The 21,080-nt window shown below is 39.8% G+C and overlaps 1 protein-coding gene across 1 annotated transcript in view; it reads left to right on the plus strand.

Annotated features, from left to right (window-relative positions):
- AHRR (aryl hydrocarbon receptor repressor) overlaps nucleotides 1-21,080 on the plus strand; it is a 261,892-nt gene that overhangs the window by 154,281 nt on the left and 86,531 nt on the right. The gene's annotated exons all lie outside the window — the stretch shown is intronic.

The raw sequence follows: 21,080 nt of genomic DNA on the forward strand, positions 1-21,080 counted from the left end.
TCTTCATGCCTGGAATGCTCTCCCTCCTAATCTTGGCCTCTTGACTACCCTGGCTTCTTTTAAGGCCCAGCTAAAATCTCATCTTTTACAGGAATCCTTTGCCAATTCCTCTTAGTGCCCTCTCTCTTTTAGTTACTTCCTGTTACACACACACACACACACACACACACACACACACACACACACATCACACATTAATATAAATATATATTATGTATATGATATATGGTGCATACTATAAAACATATTATTGTATATAACATAATATATACAGAGAGAGAGAGGGAGGGAGGGAGAGAGAGCTTGTTTGTATGTATTTGTTTCCTTGTTGTCTCCCCCATTAGGTTGTAAGCTCCTTGAGGACAAAGACCGTCTTTTGCCTCTTTTTGTATCGCCAGCACTTAGCACAGTGCCTAGGCACTTGAGAAATATTTATTGACTGACTAATAAAATAGACACTCTTAGCCTGGCGTCTGAGGCCCTCCACCTCGTGGCTCCTACTTACTTACCTTTCCAGCCTTACTTCACATCACTTCCCTTTGTGTCCTCCACATTCAAACTCAGCTAGACTACTGGCTGTTCTCAGGACTGGATACTCCATCTCCCTCCACCATGTTTCGCCATGACACTTCCCAAGACTTAGCAAGTACTCCCTCTTCAAGAAAATGTGCTAAATTTATTTTGTTCAGTCAGTTTTTTTAGTCGTGTCCAACTGTTCATGGCCCCATTTGAGGTTTTCTTGGCAAAGATATTGGAGTGGTCCAGCCCATTTTACAGATGAGGAGACCGAAGCAAACAAGGTTAAGTGACTTACCCAGGGTCACACAGCTAGTAAGCATCTGAAGCCAGATTTGAACTGAGGAAGCTGAGTCTTCCTGAATTTGTACATATGCTATAAAGTAATGAAGCAGGTTATCTCTGGAAGCTAATTTTCAGAAAAGTTCTGAAATGGAATTGAACTATGGCAGAATAGTTAGAATAAGTACAGAACCCCTCACAGTGGCTCTTTAGGAGAAGCAGCAGCATGGTATCATGGGTAGAGAGCTGGACCTGGAATTAGGAAGACTTCTATTCACATCCTCTCTCTGGGAGTGCTGGAGCTGTGCCCAAGTCTTTTGACCTCAAGGAACCTTAGTTTCCAGGGCAGCTAGGTGGCACAATGTCAAGGGGGCCAGGCCTGGAGTCAGGACGACTCATCTTGGCAATAAGATTACTTGTTTTTGTTTCAGAACTTTGCTAATTGAGATTAAGATTGAACCTTTCCCCAGTGAATCTGAATCGTAAGGTTTTTATGTACGTATCAAGACTGGATTTGTTCTCTTCTGCTCAGAAACCCTGTTGTTCACGTTTCATATCATGAAAGAGAATTAGAGGGTTATGTCTTCTGACTTTGCCCAAGTTGTTGTTTGCAAGATGAAGCGCATACATTGGGATCGCTGTAGTAGTGTTGGAAGATGCCCGGGGAAAACCTATGCTGTTATTTAGTCTTTTATTTTTTATTTGTCTTTATGACTCCTTAAAGTCTCAGCAGTGATTTAATTAGGACACAGTTTAACGTTCGTGGTTTTGTTTAATGGAGTGAAAACTTAAGGACTAATCTCTTCTGACCCAGGATGCTCCCAAATACTTTCAGAAGAAAATAGAATATTAGCCAGAATATAGTAAAGAGAGTGACAGATTTGGAGTCAGAGGCCTCTGGTTTGAGTCTGGCCTCCAGACTTTCCAGCTGTATGCTTGGTCAAAATGTTTAAATACTTCTGAGCCTTGTTTTCCTCAGCTATAAAATGGGACTAATAATATTTATACTAACCTATCCCATAGGATGATTGTGAGGATTGCATAAAACAATATGAAAAAAGTATTTGTGTGTGCCTATGTATACATATATACATACTGTTATTATTATCATCATCATCTCTGGTGTGTAGGACAGCGGCTATGACAAATACATACTAAATGTTTGTTAGGTATACTAGAGCACTGTCCTGGCTACTGGGTTGGGGGAGATACGAAGATTAGATAAGTTAAAACCTTTACTCTCAGAGGGATGTTGGTTTAGTGGAGAGAGGACAACTAATACTGATAACTATAGTACAAAATATCCCATATCAAATGCATTTGAGAGATAAGGAGGGCCTCGAGGTGGCACAGTGGGTAGAGTGCTGGGCCTGGATTCATCCTCCTGAGTTCAAATCTGGCCTCAGACACTTGTTGGCTGCATCTCCCTGGGCAAGTCACTTAACTCTGTTTGCCTCAGTTTCCTCATCTGTAAAATGAGCTGGAGAAGGAAATAGCAAACCACTCCAATATCTTTGCCAAGAAAACCCCAAATGGGGTCACAAAGAGTTGGAATCAACCAAAATGACTGAGCAACACATGGTGGAGAAGAAGCATGTTAATGTCTGAAGGGGAATTCCGGTTAGTAAGCACAGTATTTTAGGACTTCCAGGCAGAACAGGACGAACACAACCTCAGAGAGACAGTTGTCTCTTTCAAACCTCAAGAGAAGATTTCGCAAGCTCCGTTGGCAACACTCCAGGGTCTCACAACTCTTACTGTCAGAAAGTTATCTCTGACCTCTATTTTAGATCTATCCTGCTACAACATAAACCCATTCCCAATTGCCTCTTCTCAGTGGAGAAAAGCTATGTTTACTAGGAATCAAACGTCTGTCTTTTCCCAAGGTAAAAGAAACTCGGGTTATATATAACCTGTCCTCAAAGAGCCCACTTCCCCAAACAGGAATCTGGTCATTCAGTCAGTATCGAAGGGCCAAATGCTGTGTCCGCAGAGAAACAGCAGGGCAAAATGGATGAAGAAGTGTCCCACCAGTCAGGGATACTTGGGTTCAAAGCCCAGCCTCTGACACGTACTAGCTGTGTGTCCCTGGCCAAGTCACTCTACTTCTCATTACCCCACGCCAGGTGTGTCAAACACAGAAGAGGCTGCAGTGACCACATTTCATCCAGTAATCTCAAGTATGGCCTGAACCAGAATAAAATGTAATTGGGAAATATTTAGCAGAATACATGAAAACATAGTAGAATATAGGTAATGTTAGCTTGTGGTTTTCTGAGTCAGTAGATAAGGATCCTTCTGCATGGGTTAATGGCCCCCATTTCTCTTTAAATTTGACACCACTGGTCCAGGCAACTGTCTTAATTGGTAGAGAAAATGCCTTGGCTGTAGCTTTCTATACTGAAGAAATCCCAGGTCAGGTTTGAAAGCAAAAAATTATGTGTACCTCATTATACTGGAATCAATAAAAAGTTTTCTCCTGTTTGAACTCACAGCCATAGGATCTCCAGAGTCCCGATAGATAACTGAGGTGTAAAAGTGTGGTTCTTCCCAGGAGGAGGCAAGGCTCTCGTTAATCCCGTGCCTTCACAGTGAGCTCAAACTGACCACATCTACAGTCTTTTCTCTGTTCCTTCCTACCTGATGTCCTTATCTTTGCTTCCTCTTGACTTTGACTCTCCTCAAGTGAAGAGTTTAAATCCCACCGGTGCATCTATGTAGCCCTCACTGCTTAACTTTATGTTACTTTTAGCAAAGTCATCCAAAGACTTCCAGTCTCTGTTTATGGTGTCTTTTCCTGTCCTCTCTTGTTTTTTTTCTCTCTCTTTTCACACTCTTAATTGCTCCAGAACTCTTTGAGCTCAAAGCCTGCTTGCACTGGTGTAAAGGACTTCATGTGCCTTATAAATTCTAATTGACCGCTTTACTATCCATTCTGGGCTCTCTGCGGTCCCTTTTCAGATTCTTGAATTATCCTTAGCACATTTCTCTCATTGACCGTGGACTCAGCTAGGCTTTCAAACATGCAAGGATAGGTCAAGAGCTTCCAGCAAGGCACAGACTCTTCTCCTCTATTTCTGCATTTTGGTTGAAGCTAGAAATCTCAAGAATTTCACTTTTTTCAGGGTTTATTAAATTTCAGTAAGATCACTCCATTATCTTTGTGTCTGAGCTGCCCACTGTTAGAAACGTTGAAAGCCTCAGGCCCTGAAGCCTATTCATGTCTCCATAGTCATAGCAGTTACTCATGAGAGAGGTCACATCCTTGTTCAAATTGCCTTCAGTTGCCTGAAAGTTAGTAGTTCAGCCAATAAAGGCCCTGAAGAAGAGATAATGAAAGATTCCTTTTCCTTCCCAGCTAAGAGGTGGGGGACAGTTAGAATATAATATACAACCTCTATAGTTGATGCTTTTGCTTAATTGTTTTTATTGGTCATAAGGGAGAGTTCTGTCTACAGGGACAACTGTGATATGAAGACAAAAAGCTAGTATGAAATTAATTTTTTAAAAAATGAGTGGTTCAAGTGGAACCCTCACATATTCCATCATTAGTCATTTGCTTCTGGCACCATGCATATTTTTGTAGTAAGTAAGTATGATTTTTAAAATTCACACGGAGGAGGGATGAAATAGTCACTTGGGCATGGCTCCCCAAAGTACAACCTTTATAACAGTGACTAAGTGTTTTAAGATTTGCTAAGCACTTTTCCATATATTATCTCATTTGATCCTCACAACAGCTCTGTAATGTAGGTGCTTTTATTATCTCCATTTCACTGATAAGGAAACTGAGTCTGAGAGATGTTTGGTGCCTTGCCCGGATTATCAGGATATCTGAGACAGGATTCAAATCTGGGTCATCCTAGTTACAAATCCAGAGTTCTGTCCACTACACTTGCTAGATCCTCATCTTCTCCCACGTAATCAGGCAGTTAAGACTGTTTCTGCTAAAGGAGCAGCTTTCCCACAAAGAGGAAGAAAGGAGGGAGAGGAAAAGAAAAGGGAGTTAGGTGGGGTTGGTGGAGGACCCCAAGTGGCTGGCTAGGGAAGGTCCCTGTCCCATTGTATGCTGCCTCTGGAGCTGCCTCCTGCTATTTTTCATTTCGTTCCTTGCAGTTTAATTCAGTGGACATACTCTTGGGAAAGAAAACAAAATACAGAGCACATCAGACCATTGAGGATCTGATGGACTAGTGTAGATTTTATGTACCAGCATTTGAGATGGGAGAGAGCTGGGGGACCAGGAAGGATTTCGAATGGAAGATGGTACCCACTCTAGGCCAGGAGGGAAGAGAAAAAGTCTAAGAGGTGGGGGTGAGGAGAAGGAAGTGTATTCCTGGCATGTACCTATGGAAGGACACAGAAAAGTAGATAGAATGCCAGGTGGAGCAAACAGCTTTTGACTGTGTATTGTATGAAGAGGATGAAAATGCTAAGTAAGGAAGAGCCGATTTTTGGAGGGCTTTAAATGTCAGGCTGTTTGCATTTTATCCTAGAGAAAGTAGTGAGCCTCTGAAGATTTTTCCAGTGAAGGAGTGACATGACTAGACCTTTACATTAGATCTGTTATTTTCTCGGCTATGTGGAAGATGGATTGGTGAGGAGAAAGACTGGAAGCAGAAGGACCAATCGGAAGGCTGCTGCAGTGCAGTACTTCAGTAGGGAGGTGATAAGGGCCTGATATAAGGTAGTGAATGTGTGAATAGAGATAAGGAAATAGGTATGTCAGATATTATCGAAGTGGAATGTTCAGGACTTGCAGCTGGTTGGATATGGGAACTGAGAGAGAAGGGAGAGTGAGGACTGATTCTGAGGTTCCAAACTGAGGGGACTGTAAAGTGGGCATTATCCTTAACCAAAATAGAAAAATTTGGAGGAGGAGTAATACGTTTTAAATGTTTAAATGTGTTTTAAAATATTTAAATGTTAAATTAAACTAAATTTAGATGTATTAATTTTTATTAGTTTAAATCAGCTTTTATGTGCCTCATGTTTTATAAAAGTTATCAATCCAGCATGAGGAATGGGGTTCCAGTTCTCTTCTGAGCACCATGCTGGGTACAGTATGAGTGCTATAAAAGGGAGCATAAGAGGAGCAGCTAGGTGGTGCAGTGGATAGAGCACCGGCCCTGAAGTCGGGAGGGCCCAAGTTCAAATGTGGCTTCAGACCAAACACTTGACATTTACTAGCTGTGTGACCCTGGGCAAGTCACTTGACCCCAATTTCCTAAAAAAAACCCAAAATAAAACAAATAAAAGGGAGCATAAGATGCAGTTTCTTCCCTGATGGAAGTCAAATTGGGAAGACAAGACACTTTTCCCTCCTCACCCTACCCCTCCACAAAATTTGATAACAAGGCAACATGTAATAAAGAGTTCAGCTAGATCACAGATTTTGGAAGTGACTTAGAGGTCACATCTCACTTTCTCATCTGCAGATGAGGAAAACGAGGCCTGAAGAATTCTTGTGACTTGCTCAAGGACATCCAGGTAATAAGGGGCAGAGAAAGGATTTGAACTTACTATGTACTTTTGTGGTAGAGAATTACTAGCAATCAGCTCAGCTGCCACTTTATAATACATTAGGTAATTTACTGGTAAGGGAGCCCAATATCCATCATTCAGTATCTTTTTACTTTTATTTACACATAAGTTTGAACAGGTTTGGATTTCTGATCTCTTAATTCAAATGTAATTGGAAGTAGCAAATGAGAAGAGGGGGAAAGAGTTGCTATAAATAGATGCACTGATGGGAGCACAAAGTGATAGCAGGAAGTGACAATCTGATGGGAAAACACAAAAAAACTATAAAAAACGGACACAAAAACTTAAAAAAAGCACAGCTGTTTATAAGCCATCAGTCCTAGACACCTCGTTAGCCCTGAGACTATCACTGTATTACAACCTACGATAATAATTGATATTCAGAATGATGATCCCTAGTCATGAAGAAAAATATGTCCCACATACTCTCTTTAAGAAGATAGATATTGTTCAAATAAAATTTTTTTTTGTAAAAAATTAAAATTGTTCAGATTGTTCAATAAAATCTGTTTTGGTGACCAGGGGGAAATATACTCATCTCTCTGTAAAATTCAGCTATCTAGAGTGACTCTTTCCTAGAGGGTTCTGGGTAGCTGATGTTTCATTATATTTTAAGCTATGTCTTTCCAAGATTTATAACGGTTGCTAAATAAGTAACAAAAAGGAGCAATTTAGGAAAATACTAGAGTCGTCAACAGGGTCTTGAGCTAGGCTTTGAAGAATGGGTAGGATGGGAGTAGAGTAAGAGGAGGGAAGGTATTCCAGCCTAGAACAACATGAGCAAAGTAGGTAGGAAGAATGAGTGATGGTGGGTGTGGTGTAGAGACTGACTTTGTTTGATGCAGGAGGAGATAGTTTTGGTAGGTAAAACCATAGAATATTAACGTTGGAAAGGATCATAGAAATACAGTGGTTGAATTATCCTTCCTCATTTGACAGATGAGGAAACTGAGGCACAGAGGTAAAGAAACTTGCCCAAGGTCACAGTGAATAAGGTGGAGACAGTTTATTTAGAATACTAAATTGATGGGGTTGGATTTGATCCAGGGAGCCTACAAATGTGTTATTTTTTTTTGCCTTTTTTTTTTTTTGAGTGAGGTGATCGGGATTAAGTGACTTGTCCAGGGTCACCCAGCTAGTAAGGGTCATGTGTCTGAGATCAGATTTGAACTCAGGTCCTCCTGATTCCAAGTCCAGACCTCTATGCACCACGCCACCTAGCTGCCCCAAATGTGTTCTTTAAAATGTTGTGAATAAAACATAATATTTTTCTTGAATGGTTTGCTGTATAGAATTTTAGCATCTTGGTTTTGCTTCTATGCAACATTCATATAAGATACCTAGAAACACTGCCAGATGCCACAATAAAGACATTTTGGTAAGGCAGGTTATTGTTTGGTGTGGGATTGACATGTATAACATGCACAGGTTGGTTTTCAGTTAAATGCAGGAAAGTGCCGTAGCAGAATGTTCCTTGTAGATTACTGTTGTGTCTTCTGCACGAGGAAATAACAGAAGGTAGGAGACATTTCTGTACTTTGTTTCCCAGTGGATTTTTAGAAAGGTAACACAAGGGGCAGCTAGGTGACATTTGCTAGCTGTGTGACCCTGGGCAAGTCACTTAATCCCAATTGCCTAAAAAAAAAAACCAGTAACAAGCACTTTCATTTCTTTCTTTAAATCTGTATATTTCATCAGTGCTAGTTTGAAAAAAAAAACTTATGCTGAAAAATTGGGACCAATCTAAGTTTTAATTTGAGTACAAGGTATTTAAATTTTTTTTTTAATTTTTCTATAACTTCCTAAATATAAAAGAAGAAGCAGAAACCCTAAGCTGACAAGATGCCTCTTATTGTCTCCCATCAGCAGAAGCTGTAGAAGACTTTTTTGTGGTCCTCTCAGGCAAATTTGCCATTCTTTCCAGTTTTGAATTTCTACCTTCAAGGTTAATGCTGCCTAATAAATTCCATTTTAGTAAGAGAATACGCCGATCCCCACAAAAGCCTGACAAGGAACTGGCTGGCAGCTGTTTTTGTGGTAAATAGAGGTAGAAGGAACAAGGGCTAAGGAACACCAGCTGTGCTGTGAGAAGGCAGCAACAGGTATCCTTGCCATTTCTGCTGAATCGTATTGAGTACGGTGAGAATTTTAAGTGACAGATGAAAAACCGATAGCTGTGATCCCTTCTTAGAATTACAGTTTTCTATGGGAATCCTGGGTCAGAGGCCCCCACTTTTGGCCTGGGAGCTCACGTCCAGCATCCACTCTGGCCAGCTATGACCTTGGCTCTTTAACCTTGTGGGCCTCTCCCCAACATCCAGCCTCAGGGATGCACTCATTGGCTGACCGTGTGATAGCCCACCCACCTCAGCTGAAGCAGTCCACAATTTTCCCAGTATTTCTACTCAGTGTTAAATTTTTCATTTCTACCTAGACAGCATACAAATTCTGGAAGCATCTGCTGTGTTCAGGGCTGCCCAGGAGCAATCAGATTTGCCTCTGGTGGCTATGTCTGCCTGGCCAGGTGTTATCTGATAATTTCATTCAGGACACTCCAGACTGCTTTCCGCCGACTGCTGCTCTATGGTCATTGCTATTCTTTATGTTGTTTTTATGTTCTAACATCTTGGAATAATTAATTCTTCTGACTGTATCTTAGAGAAACAAATGCCTAGATCGGAGGATTAGATTAAACAGTTACTGAAGAGCTTTCTAAATGTGATCATGGCTACATTTTAGCATCTCATTTGACATATTATCTGGGCCACAGGATTTCCTGAGTTTAAGTTTCAGGAAGTTTACTTTGATTTGAATCATTATAGGGTTATCTAGTGAGGGTTGTGGTTATCTTTAATAGCATTTTCCAGTACAGTGATTCTCAAACTTTGGGGTTAGAGACTTTTTTGAAGTTAAAAAAACTACCCCAAAACAAAGTAAAATAAATGGAGAAGAGAGAGATGGAAGGAGCCCAGCTCTTATTTTTAATTCCTAGGAGATGAACTAGGACAACTTATGACTTCATGAAGAATATAGACTTACAGAGTTGGAAGGGACTTTAGACATCTACTGATCCTGTCCCATTTCTCTCCAGATGACTAAATCGAAGCTTATGGAGATTAAAGAACTAGCCGACACCATATAGCTAGGTAGTGGTAGAGTTAGGACTAGAAATCAACTTTACTAAGAAACTTTAGAGGCAGCTAGGTGGCACAGTGGACAGAGCTCTGGCCTTGGAGTCAGGAGGACCCAAGTTCAAATTCGGCCTCAGACACATAACACTCACTAGCTATGTGATTCTGGGCAAGTCACTTAACCCCAATTGCCTCACCAATAAAAAAAAGAAAGAAAGCAACTTCAAAAGGAAAAGATGGGAAAAGTGGGCCATAAATGGATTTTAAAAAATTAGTTGAACAGAAAAGTTAAAGGAGATGAGGAATAATTAGAAAGGGGAAAAAAAACTGCTAAATCCATTGATTCTTTCATTGACCTCCTCTGACTTGACATGCCCAAAGCATCCAGCTTTTGTCACTGTCAGCCACCTATTCCTCCAAAATACTATCTCCTCCCTTGGCTCTCACGGTTTCGTCTTCTCCTGGTTCTCTTTCTGTCTGTTTGCCCACTTCACAGTCTTCTGTGGAATCATGAGCCATCTGCTACCTCCCAGGCATAGATGTCCTGAAGGCCTTCTACTTTTCTTGCTGCAGAATCTTTTTCTTGGTAATCTCTCCTTTCCCATTGGTTCAGTTAGCATCTCTCCATAGATGATTTGCAAAAACCATGTCTCTAGCTCTAGATTCTCTCCTGAACTCCAGTCTTGTACCTCGAACTGCCTGCTGGGAGATCTCTGACTATATGTCCTTTGACCATCTCAGACACAGTATTTAAAATAGAATTCACCCTGACCTGCCACACATTTCCCTATTTCTCTTGCAGGTAACATCATGCTCACAGTCATCCAGGTTCTGACCCTTGGAGTCATCCTAATTTTTCCTTTTCCCGTGTCTGATCACCACATATCACTGTAGCATCTTTCACATCCACCTCCTTCTGCCTATGCACACAGCCACCACGTTAATTTAGGACCTTATTTCTTTTCATAGGGATCATTGCAATATCCCCTAGGTCATTGCAGTATCGCCCTCACTGGTTTCCCTATCTCCAGTCTCTCTCCGTTGTCAGGCTGCTCGCCATATAGATGCAAACGTTTATCTAAGGTGTAGGTTTCTCCAGGTCAGAAATCTTCAACACATCGCTTTTGCCTCAAGTGTAAAATAAAATCTCCTTCTGTTGGCTTCTAAAGACCTCCACAGTCTTGATCCTGTGATGTGCTAGGGCTAGAGCCAGCTTCTACTGGCTTGGGAAAGCTGGTTGTTAAATTTTCAGTGTGAGCATTCACACCTTGGAAATTGGCCAAACTGAAGATCAGGGCTTGATTTAGTGTTTTGTTGATTGTCTAGATCAGACTTCTTGGATTCAGTCACAGGGCCATGCTTGAGGACCTAGATGGCCACATGTGGCCCCTCGGCCCCAAGTTCTCCACCCTTGGTCTAGACAGTGATGGAGAAAATATTAATAGTGCAAGTTAAACTTAAAAGTGTGTCCTATGTACCTTTGTCCATCGAGACCTGGGCATTAAACACCAGGGCATCTTTGTCATCTTTATTTTACATACTTTATGTTGCAGTCAAACTAGACTACCCTAAATTAAAAAGTCTACCACCTTCCTTTATGCATTTGCACAAACTAACCTCCGTGCCTTGGAATGCATTGCCTTGTTATCTCCATCTTTCAGAGATTTGACTTTTTTTAGGTGCTGTTTTCTTTGTGAAGCCTTCTCTGAGACTTGTAATTACTAGTGCTTTCTCTCTTCTCAAATGTCCTTGTGTTTAAATGCCTATGCATATACTACATTTCCCTGGTGGAACATAAGCTTCTAGAAGGAAGGGGATGTTTTCCTTTGTCTTTATCTCCCCTGCACCTAACACAATACCTGGCTTGTGTTAAGGTTTAATATAAGTGTTTGTTGAATTGAATTGGGAAAAAAAGGGGCAAAGATTTGGGGAATGAATGGGTTCAGAAGTGGCATGTCATGAAACCAACTTTACATTTTAAAACTTGTGTGTTCTGTTTAAATTACTGTTGAAAAATATTTTATGTTGGAATGGTTACAGTCTCTTTTAGATGTCAGTTCTGAGAAACTCTTTTTCTTAGGCAGTCAGCATCAGTAGGAGTTTGTAAAAGTTCAAATTAGTTGGGGGCAATCTCTGTTGCCAGGGGAAGTGCTATTGTATTTATATTTCAGGCAGCTTTGGCAGAGCAGCTGGGGGTTGGAAATTCAGCTGCCTAATGGAAGGTCTATTTTTTTTTATATCAGTAGAAAATTCATAGCATAACTGAAAAGGGACCTTAAAGGTCATTTAGTAAGATACCCTCAGAGCAGGTAAGTGATCTGCCTAACATCAGAGAGATAGTGACAGTCAGGATTTGAATTTAGGACCTGTAACTCCAAGTTCAGCAGTCTTTCCACTGTACCACATAGTTCCTCCTGATTGGATTTTTTTGTTTGTTTGTTAATGTAGAGATGCCTTATGTATCTTTTAACTTTTTTTGACTTTTGCTTCTTTCCTGTAGAAAAGAAGTCCAGCATAGCAGAGTGCTGAACTCGGAGTCAGGAGAGACATGAGTTTGAATCTGTCTTCTGACACTTTCTGGCTATAAGACTTTTTGGCCTAACTGACTTAACTTTTTTCAGTTTCCTCATTTGTAAAACAGAGGTAACAAGAATTGTAGTATTGGGCTGTCATGTAGAACAAATAGAATGATGTTCATAAGGCGGATTGTAAACCATAAAGTATTATGAAATTGTCAGTTATTATTAAAAAGGAGTAGACCGGAGACCCAGATTCTAAGGATTCTGCCATTTAACTAAGGTTAGAGATTTTTTTAAAGTTAAAAAAAAATCGGCCACTAACTAGCTGTTTTGCCATGGGCAAGTCACTTAATTCAGCTTTTACATCAGTGAGATTGTGGGATGCTAGGGTAACTCTGAAGTCTTTCCTGGCTCTAAACATTCCATGATTCGGTGGATTCCCAGAGTAGGAAGCACATTAGAGAAAGTTAACTAATACTTATACCTTGAGCTGCTTAGAAGCAGTTATTTAGACCTGTTATATTATGGAAACATAATGGGCTTTGAGAACAAGCTGCTACATACAGACTTTGCAGTGATTGGATTACATATTAAGGTTAGCAGGGTGAATTATAAAAGAATGTTCACTATTAGGAGGTTGTGAATAAGATTAATAATTAAAATAAATTGACAGTGTTTAAGGATTGGCAAGAAAATAATCAAAATTTCCCTGGATTTTAGTTCTTTAAATTTTGATCAGTTTGTATCATCCTTAAATATGTTATATTTGTCTGTTTTTTCATTTATTTATATAGCTTTGAATTTCCATACAGCTTGCTTAAAAAAAGTATTAAAAAGTATTTAACACATTCAGCTGTCACTTTCAAAGCTGTCCTGCTTGTCTTCTCTTCTGAAGTTCTTTCCATTCTTTTCTATGCATTTAAAATGTTTTGATAACTGTTTTTTTTGCATGACTATTGCTAGCCTTTAGTCCCTCCCAAGTCCTCCTTCCACAAATTTTTTAAAAAGAAAAGAAAAAAAAGATGTTTTTGACAAATAAGAAGAGTCAAGCAAACAAATCCACATGGTGGCCTTGTCTAAAAATGTAAGTCTCTTTCTGCACCTGGATTCCAACACTTCTTTGACCAGAGTTCCCTGGAGCTGTGGTTGGTCATTTCACTGATGGAGTTCTTAAATCTTTTGAAGGCATTTTTTGCTATTATTGTTCCTACATAAATTGCTCTTTCTCATTTTAATATTTATCAGTTCATACAAGTCTTCCAAGTATATGCTGAAAACATCTCCATTATAATTTCTTAAGGTGCAATAATATTCCATTATGTTCATATACCATAATTTCTTTAGTCATTGCTATATAAATGGGCACCCCTGAGCATCCAGTTCTTTTCTTTTTTCTAGCTCTCCTTTTTAGTATCCACCTTTCTAAAAAGAAGTTTGTTTTGATCACAATTATTCCCTCAAGTTTTCAATATAAAGCTTATGGTAAAAACAATTTGAAACTGAAATTTGACACAAAAAATTATATAACTCAGAGAGATTAAAGAAAAAGAAAAAGGACCTTTATGTACAAAAATATGTATGGCAGCTCTTTTGGCAATAACAGAGAAGTGGAAATAAGGGAGTGTCCATCTCCATGACTAAATTACGGGATATGAATGTAATGGAATATTATTGCGCTATAAGAAATGACCAAATTGATAGTTTCAGAGAAATGTGGGAGGCTTTCATGAACTGATGCAAAGTGAACAATTTACGTAAGGAACAACATTATAAAGAACCAACAACTTTAAGACTAGAGAAATCTGATGAACGTAATGACCAGTCACAATTTTGGAGGACTAAAGATGAAGCATGCTACCACCTCCTGACACAGAGGGGTGATGGATTCAAGATGCAGGAGGAGAAGATAGACGTTTTTGGACATAGCCAGTGTGGGAATTTGTTTTGCTTGACTTACATGTATTTTTAACAGTGGCATTGGTTTTCTTTTTCTTTTCCCAGTGAGGTGGGTGTGGTGGGTAGGGCAAGAATAGGGATGCAGGAAAGAAAGAAAGAGAGAAAGAGAGAAAGAAAGAAAAGATCATTGAGGAATCTTTTTAAAAATGGAGAGCAAAAAAATAAACAGAGGGAAGCCCACAGAGAAGGCCAGACAAGCAGTACAGCTTTGAAAGCTACGGGGTTGATCTCATTATATACTTTTAAAAAAGTATGCTGTATGTAATAGAGTCCTACAGCTTCATGTGCAGCTGTCTTTTCCTATATTGTGTATGTGCAAATTGCCCATTCTATTTGTTGTTTCTTAAGCTCAGAATAAAACTAATGATTATTGGAAAAAAGAGAGATATTTGATGGAGATTGAATATGGATGGGTGGAAAGTTTATCACAATTTCTGAGGTTTGTCTGTGAGCCAATTCTGATAAGAAATCCTATCAAGTTTATCTAAACAAATTTTGCCGTGTTTTGGACTTTAGAGGATCTTAATGAGCCAAGTTATGTCAAGTGACCACCGGCATATTAGTAACCATAATGAAGATAAAGGATCCAAGCTGACACCTCTTACAAAGGGAAATGTATTTGTTTCTTTACTTTTCTTAACTCCTTCATGTTTAGTACTTTTATTACTTTGGCACCACTTTACTTGACATGTTCCAGTAATTAACCTCACAATGAATCTATCATCTTATATTTACTTTGTATGCATTTGGTCTGCACTCACATATGCGTGTGTTGTTTCACCTGATAGACTGGCAGTTCCTTGAGGGCAGGGACTGTTTCAAGTCCCCAGCACTTAACACAATATCTGGTACATAGTAGGCATTTAATAGATGCTGGTTGAGTGATTGATTGGTTGAAAAATAATAGACATTCCCTAAATATTATTTTTGGATGAATAATATTCAATTGGAATAGTTGGCTGAGATGGTCAAGGTAAATCTTAGATGTGATGTTTCGTAGTGGTTTTCTTGACTGTCAGAATTTATGTTTCTATCTTGCTAATTAATGATGGTATCCTAGAAAATAGTAATATATCTAAATTTTTCTTTAAAAAGGTTTTTTTTAAGATTTTATTGAGGGTAATAAGTAGTTTGGGGTTTTTCTTTTGGTGTATAACTGTTATATGTCATACAAATGTATGTCTTATTGAAACAACCATCACATTCCTTTCTGGGTTCTCATAAAATCTATCATGTTCTAGATAGAAATTAGACTATGATTTTATTATAATTTCTATTATGATTATAAATTTTATATTTGGAAGCCTAGGACAGAACTTGAATGCCTATTTTAGACTGAGCCCCCTAGAGGCACTGCAGAGTTGCCTTCAAAGCATATTTGGAGACAAGAAGTGATATTTCTAGATTCTCCAGGTAAGACCCAGACAAACCCAGACAGGACTTTCCAGGGCCAACCTAAGTCCTTATCAGATACCCTCTGGGTGAAAATGAAATGGCAGCATCAGAGTGTGGTCATTCCTCCCATAGGGCGTGGCAGAGTACGGGAAACCTTAAACCATCTGAGAAGGAAAAGGTTAGAGACAAAGCTAGGAGATGTGAAAGCACCCATTCCTCTAGACTTTTGCAAGGACAGATACTCTCTATTAATTCTATGCATGTCTTAATTAGAAGTTAGTTAGTCTTGGAGATAGAACAAGGTTTTGAATTTCACATTTCAGACTTGTCTTAACCAAGCATTATCTGAGAGTTTTGTTTGGATTTTGAAGGAGGAAAAAAGCTTACAATCACTTCTTACACCTTAATTTAAAACACATGGGAAGGTCGAGGGCAAGATTCAGCAAACTTGATTTAAACAGGAACACTTTAGGATCTTACCACTCATTAAGACCTATTCGTTATATGCACAGCACCTTGCTTGGTGCGGTGGGGATGCGAGATAAGACCCAGTTCCTGCTCTAAAGGAATCTAAAGGAACTTTAGCTCTGAAGTCTGTTCGGGGGGATTTGATTCATATAAATAAGATTAGAATATGATAAATGTCTAAGAGCAGCACATAGTTCAGAGCGGGTTCTGAGGAGGGAGTGAGCACTCCCAAGGTTCATGGAGGCCTTGGCAGCTGAATGAAGGATGAGATGGGTTTCAGTAGATGGATATTTTGGGGAGGGAGATGAGGAACAGTGCATTCTAGGGATGGGCCTTCATTTGAGCAAAGGCTTGGTGATAGTAAAGGTCTTAACAAGATCCCAGAACTACAGTTAGTGAGATTTGGCCTGAGCTGGAGGGGAAGTGCATGAGATAAAGCTGGCAAGCCAAATTGTGGAAAGCCTTGAATGCCAAGTAAGGAATTGGAGCTTTATGAGGGTGGGCTTTGTGGAACCTTCATTTTTTCCTAATGGGGAGTGATGTGGTCAGTGGTGTGTGTTACAGTGACTTTGATGGTGGAATGAGGGGATAGATTGGATCAGGGTAAGTTGGGAAGTTACTGGAGTAGTCCAGATAAAGTATAATGAGAAGGCCTAAGCTAATGTGGAAAGAAGAAAGATAAACTTAGAGATGTAGAGCTTGAAGAGATCTCAGAGGTCATCTGATCCAACCCTTTCATTTTACAGATAAGGAAACTGAGGCCCAGGGACCTTAAGTGACTTGCCCAAAGTCATACAGGTAATTGTCAGAGATTTTCCCGCTGTACTGCTATTTTAGAGTTATTTAAGAGGTAGAATCAACATGATTTGGCGAGTGATTAGATGTGAATGATAAAGAAAGTGTTACAGATAACTTTGAGATCTTGAGTGTGGAGAGCTAGGAGAAATGTTTTTAGGAGTTCCAGCTGATAAGATATGTTGTTCCTGACCATAGTTGCATATATTACTTTGGAAGATTAACAAGAAAACTTAATGATTAAACTTGGTGTTTTTGTCTAGATTCTGGTATGGCTTACTTGTAAACATATACTTGAAATTCACGTAGGCCTGGAAATGTCTCTTCACAAGGAGAGGCTTATATTTGGCTTACCTAGCTTACCTGTAGCCAATTGGAGCCCAGGCTGCACCTGGGGCTTGTCCAAGGACAGATCAAATTGGGGGACTGTCTTGGTCTGGGCCCACCATGAATGCTGCAGAAAATGGTCAGTTTCCCCATGGAGAGCCTAGGCTTGGATTGGACTTGCTGGAGTCCCTCTGGGCTGGGGTACCACCTTCCCCCTTAAGCCTGCCTTGCTATTGAACCACAGTCCTGGGCTTGGGCCAGGACCAAACTGTTCTCTGTATTTGGAGGTGATTAAAGGCACAGGACCAAGAGTAGACTGCATTACAATATTCTCTTTAATGTGGTCAGGGTAGTGGGCCGCCCTATAGACACGTACATATGCTTTGTTCATTTGGATGGGGGGAGGGGGAAAGGGACAAGTGGAGAAGAAATGTGTGTATTCCAATATAAGTACTGGGCATAGGACAGTACTCACCATTTCAAGTCAATTCTGGCTCACTTTTTGGGGCTTTAGTCTCCTAAACTGTAAAATGAAAATAATGATACTTACCTAACTACCTACCTACATTAACTGCCTACCTGCATTAACTGTATCTCCTAGCTGTTGTGAGAAAAACAGTCGTAGTACTATAGAATTAGGGGCTATAGGGGTGGTGTGTGCCAGGGAAGAAATGTTAACAGGGATTGTTGGTACATCCGGCAGTTGGTGATGATGATGATGAGATGATGATAGCCAACATTTGTATAGCACTTACTATGTGCTGGGCACTGTGCTAAATAAATACTTTACAAATGTTATCTTATTTGATCCACAGCCCTGAGAAGTAAGTAGTATTTTTATTTCCATTTTACATTTGAGGAAACTGAGGCAGGTAGAGGTTAAGTGACTTGCCCAGGATCACACAACTAATATGTGTTAGAGGTAAGGTTTGAACCCCTCTTCTCAGCTTTAGGGCTAGCTTTCTATCCACTTACGTCTCACCTCCCTTGGAGAGAGAACAATAGTTCTCTAATATGGATCTTACCTATGAGGTGCCATATTTCCTTGGGGAGTTCAATTGTGTCCTTAGGGTAAAGGATGGGATTCCCCTTAGCATTTCTAGAGGGAGATCAAGATATTTAACCCAAATCAATTTTAAACACAAATGTGTCATTAGTCTTGTTTTATTCTGTTTTTGTTTTGTTTTCGGAGAGGCAATTGGGGTTAAATGACATGCCTAGAGTCACACAGCTAGTAAGCGCTGTGTGTCTGAGGTAGGATTTGAACTCAGGTCCTCCTGACTCCAGGGCCAGTGCTCTATCCACCACGCCACCTAGCTGCCCTGTCATTAGTCTTAATTTTGTTATCTTTTTCCTTAACCTCCTAAGCACAGAAATGCATCCTCAGTGTAAATATTCTTTAAAATAAGTTTATACTTGGTATTTGGGAGAAGCAAGAGGTTATTATAAAGGGCTAATAATTGCTTTATCCCAGTAAGTTCGTGTGCTCACTTTGTGAAAAACCAGTACATGAAAATTAGGAAGTTTAGCCCCAAGTTTGGAGGAACACCCTCTAATGTGTGAGTTTCACTTTCACTTTTCCCCCCTCATTGAAGTATTTAGTATTTAGCATTGAATATGAGGCCAGCAGAAACTTAAAACATGCATCTTATCATATCATAGTCCAACCCTTCCCCCTCCCCAATTTTAAAGATTAAGAAATTAAGAGACAAAGAAAGATCAAAGGTTCTTATACTTGGAGCCAGAAGGGCCCTTAGAGACCATCTAATCTCAGTTGCCTCAGATATTTGAAGTCATGTCCTCTGTCTCAAAAATTCAGTACTTTTCCCACTGTACTTTGCTGCTTCTAAGAAGTATTTTTCTCAAGGTCATAAATGTAATGTTAGAAGTATTATTTGCAGTTAGGTCTTTTGACTGAAAGTCAAATAAATGTTTTTCCAGTGTATACCACACTGCTTCTCTGTCTTCATTCATTCCCTTCTTTTTTTTTCTTTTTTCTTTTTTTTGGTTAGGCAGTGGGGTTAAGTGACTTGCCCACGGTCACACAGCTAGTAAACTGTTATGTGTCTGAGGCCAGATTTGAACTCAGGTCCTGAATCCAGGGCTGGAGATCTATCCACTGCACCACCTAACTGCCCCCATTCCCTCCTTTTGAGCAAACTGAAGTGTAGATCTCCCAAGGAAAGTCTATATTTTTTCATTAAAACCTCTAAAGAAGGGAGCAGCAAGGTGGGACAGTGGATAGAGTTCTGGCCTTGGAGTCCAGAAGGACCTAAGTTCAAATCCAGCCTCAGACACTTGACACTTACTAGCTGTGTGACCCTGGGCAAGTCGCTTAACCCCAATTGCCTCACCAAAAGCAAAAATAAATAAAAATCTCTAAAGAAGGTACTTCTGCAACCTCCCTTTGGTATTATAATCAATAATTCACAACTCTTTAGGGGTGGGGAACCTACGGCCTTGAGGCCACATGTCCTCTAGGTCCTCAAGTACAGCCCTTTGACTGAATCCAAACTTCACAGAGCAAATCCCTTTAATAAAAGGATTTGTTCTGTAAAAAAAGGCCACACCTGAGGACCTAGAAGGCCACAGGTTCCCCACTGTTTTAGATAGTAGGAAGTTCTTCTCAATGTCCCGCCTAATTCCCATCTGTAACTAATTTAAGCCTGTAACTGTGTCCTGTCCTCATGAAAAAGATTCACCTGTACTACTCATAGGATCACCCTCTATATCAAGGCTTCTTAACCTAAGGTCCTTGAAATTGTCGTTTTTTTTAAAAGAAAAACGGTAGCTCTGTTTTCAGTAGAATTCACTTCCTTTGTAATCTTATGTATTTCATTTTACGTATTTAAAATATTATTCTGAGAAAGAGGCCATAGGCTTTACCAAGCTGTCAAAGAGGGCCATGAATTAAAAAGGTGAAGAAGCCCCTTGTTCCATATACACTTAAAAATTGTTATTCGTTTCTTCAGCACCCTCTTTTTCCCCCTAGATAAATGGACAGTTTTTCTAGATTCTCCTTGTATGTCAGTGTTCCAGAGGCTTAATTGTTGAAGGGGTTGGAATGGGATTGGACCTGCCATTTCATTGGTGTGGGGGGAAGTCTCAGGAACTTCCCCTACCGAGGCAGAGCATCATCTCAGCTATTTATACAATCTTAGAGAGCTGCCTAAGGCACTGAAAGGTTGAATCACTTGGCCAGTCACATAACTAGCACGTGTCAGAGGGAGGATTTGAACCTAGGTCCTCCTGAATCTAAGACCAGCTTTTTATGCACCCTACCATGGTAGCTCTCATAATTATTTTTATCTCTATCAAATCATCTTTGTAGCTCTTTGCTCTTAGATCTTCCCGAGTTCTCTTCAGTAGAGGCTCCAAATGTTGAGTACCATAGCCAGATTATTTTGCAATTATTATTATACCTGTAGATGGCATGTGCTAGAGTTTATTATTATAATTTTAGTACTTGAGACTACTCGTCTCCCCTTACCCCATCCCCACCCCATGCTTTTCCTGGTTGGGGCGTACTGACACCAGGTGGCAGTGGTGCCTTAATCATTGCCGCATCATCTGACCAATACTGTTTATTGTGTCTTAGGCATACTTTGCCTGATAAATATATTTTGTAAAGCGATAATAGAGATAAACTGTGTTTTCCCTCCACACAATATAATTATTGATTAGAAGAAGTAATTTAAATACCACTACTTACAGATCACTTTTGATCAATGCAGCAAGCATTTTTAAAACATCTACAATTTATGATACACTGTGCTAAATGCTGGCGATTCAAAGACTGAAAAATGAAGAAACAATTCCTGTCTTCAAGGAGCTTGAATGATAATTTCTATCCTGCAAGTTGTCAAAGGAATGAAACTGATAGGCTTTGGGACTTTCTCTAATCTTCAGCTGGTACCAGTGTATTTCAACCCCTATTTTATATACAAAACTCATTTGAATAAAATTTTGTTTTGTCTTCTTTTTACCTTACCCTGAATTTCAAAATGGAAGTGGAAGAAGTCAGAATCCTACCCAGTGGTTGGTTCTCAGCTCTTGCCATTACAGCTATTTCCTGGGTTTGTTTTTACTGCTCAGCAGACAAGCAAACTGCTCAGTGAACACTGACATAAACTAATTTTTAAAGAAA

Source organism: Phascolarctos cinereus, unplaced genomic scaffold (assembly GCF_003287225.1).
Source record: "Phascolarctos cinereus isolate Bilbo 61053 unplaced genomic scaffold, phaCin_HiC Scaffold_4;HRSCAF=312, whole genome shotgun sequence".
NCBI classification, from domain to species: Eukaryota; Metazoa; Chordata; class Mammalia; order Diprotodontia; family Phascolarctidae; genus Phascolarctos; species Phascolarctos cinereus.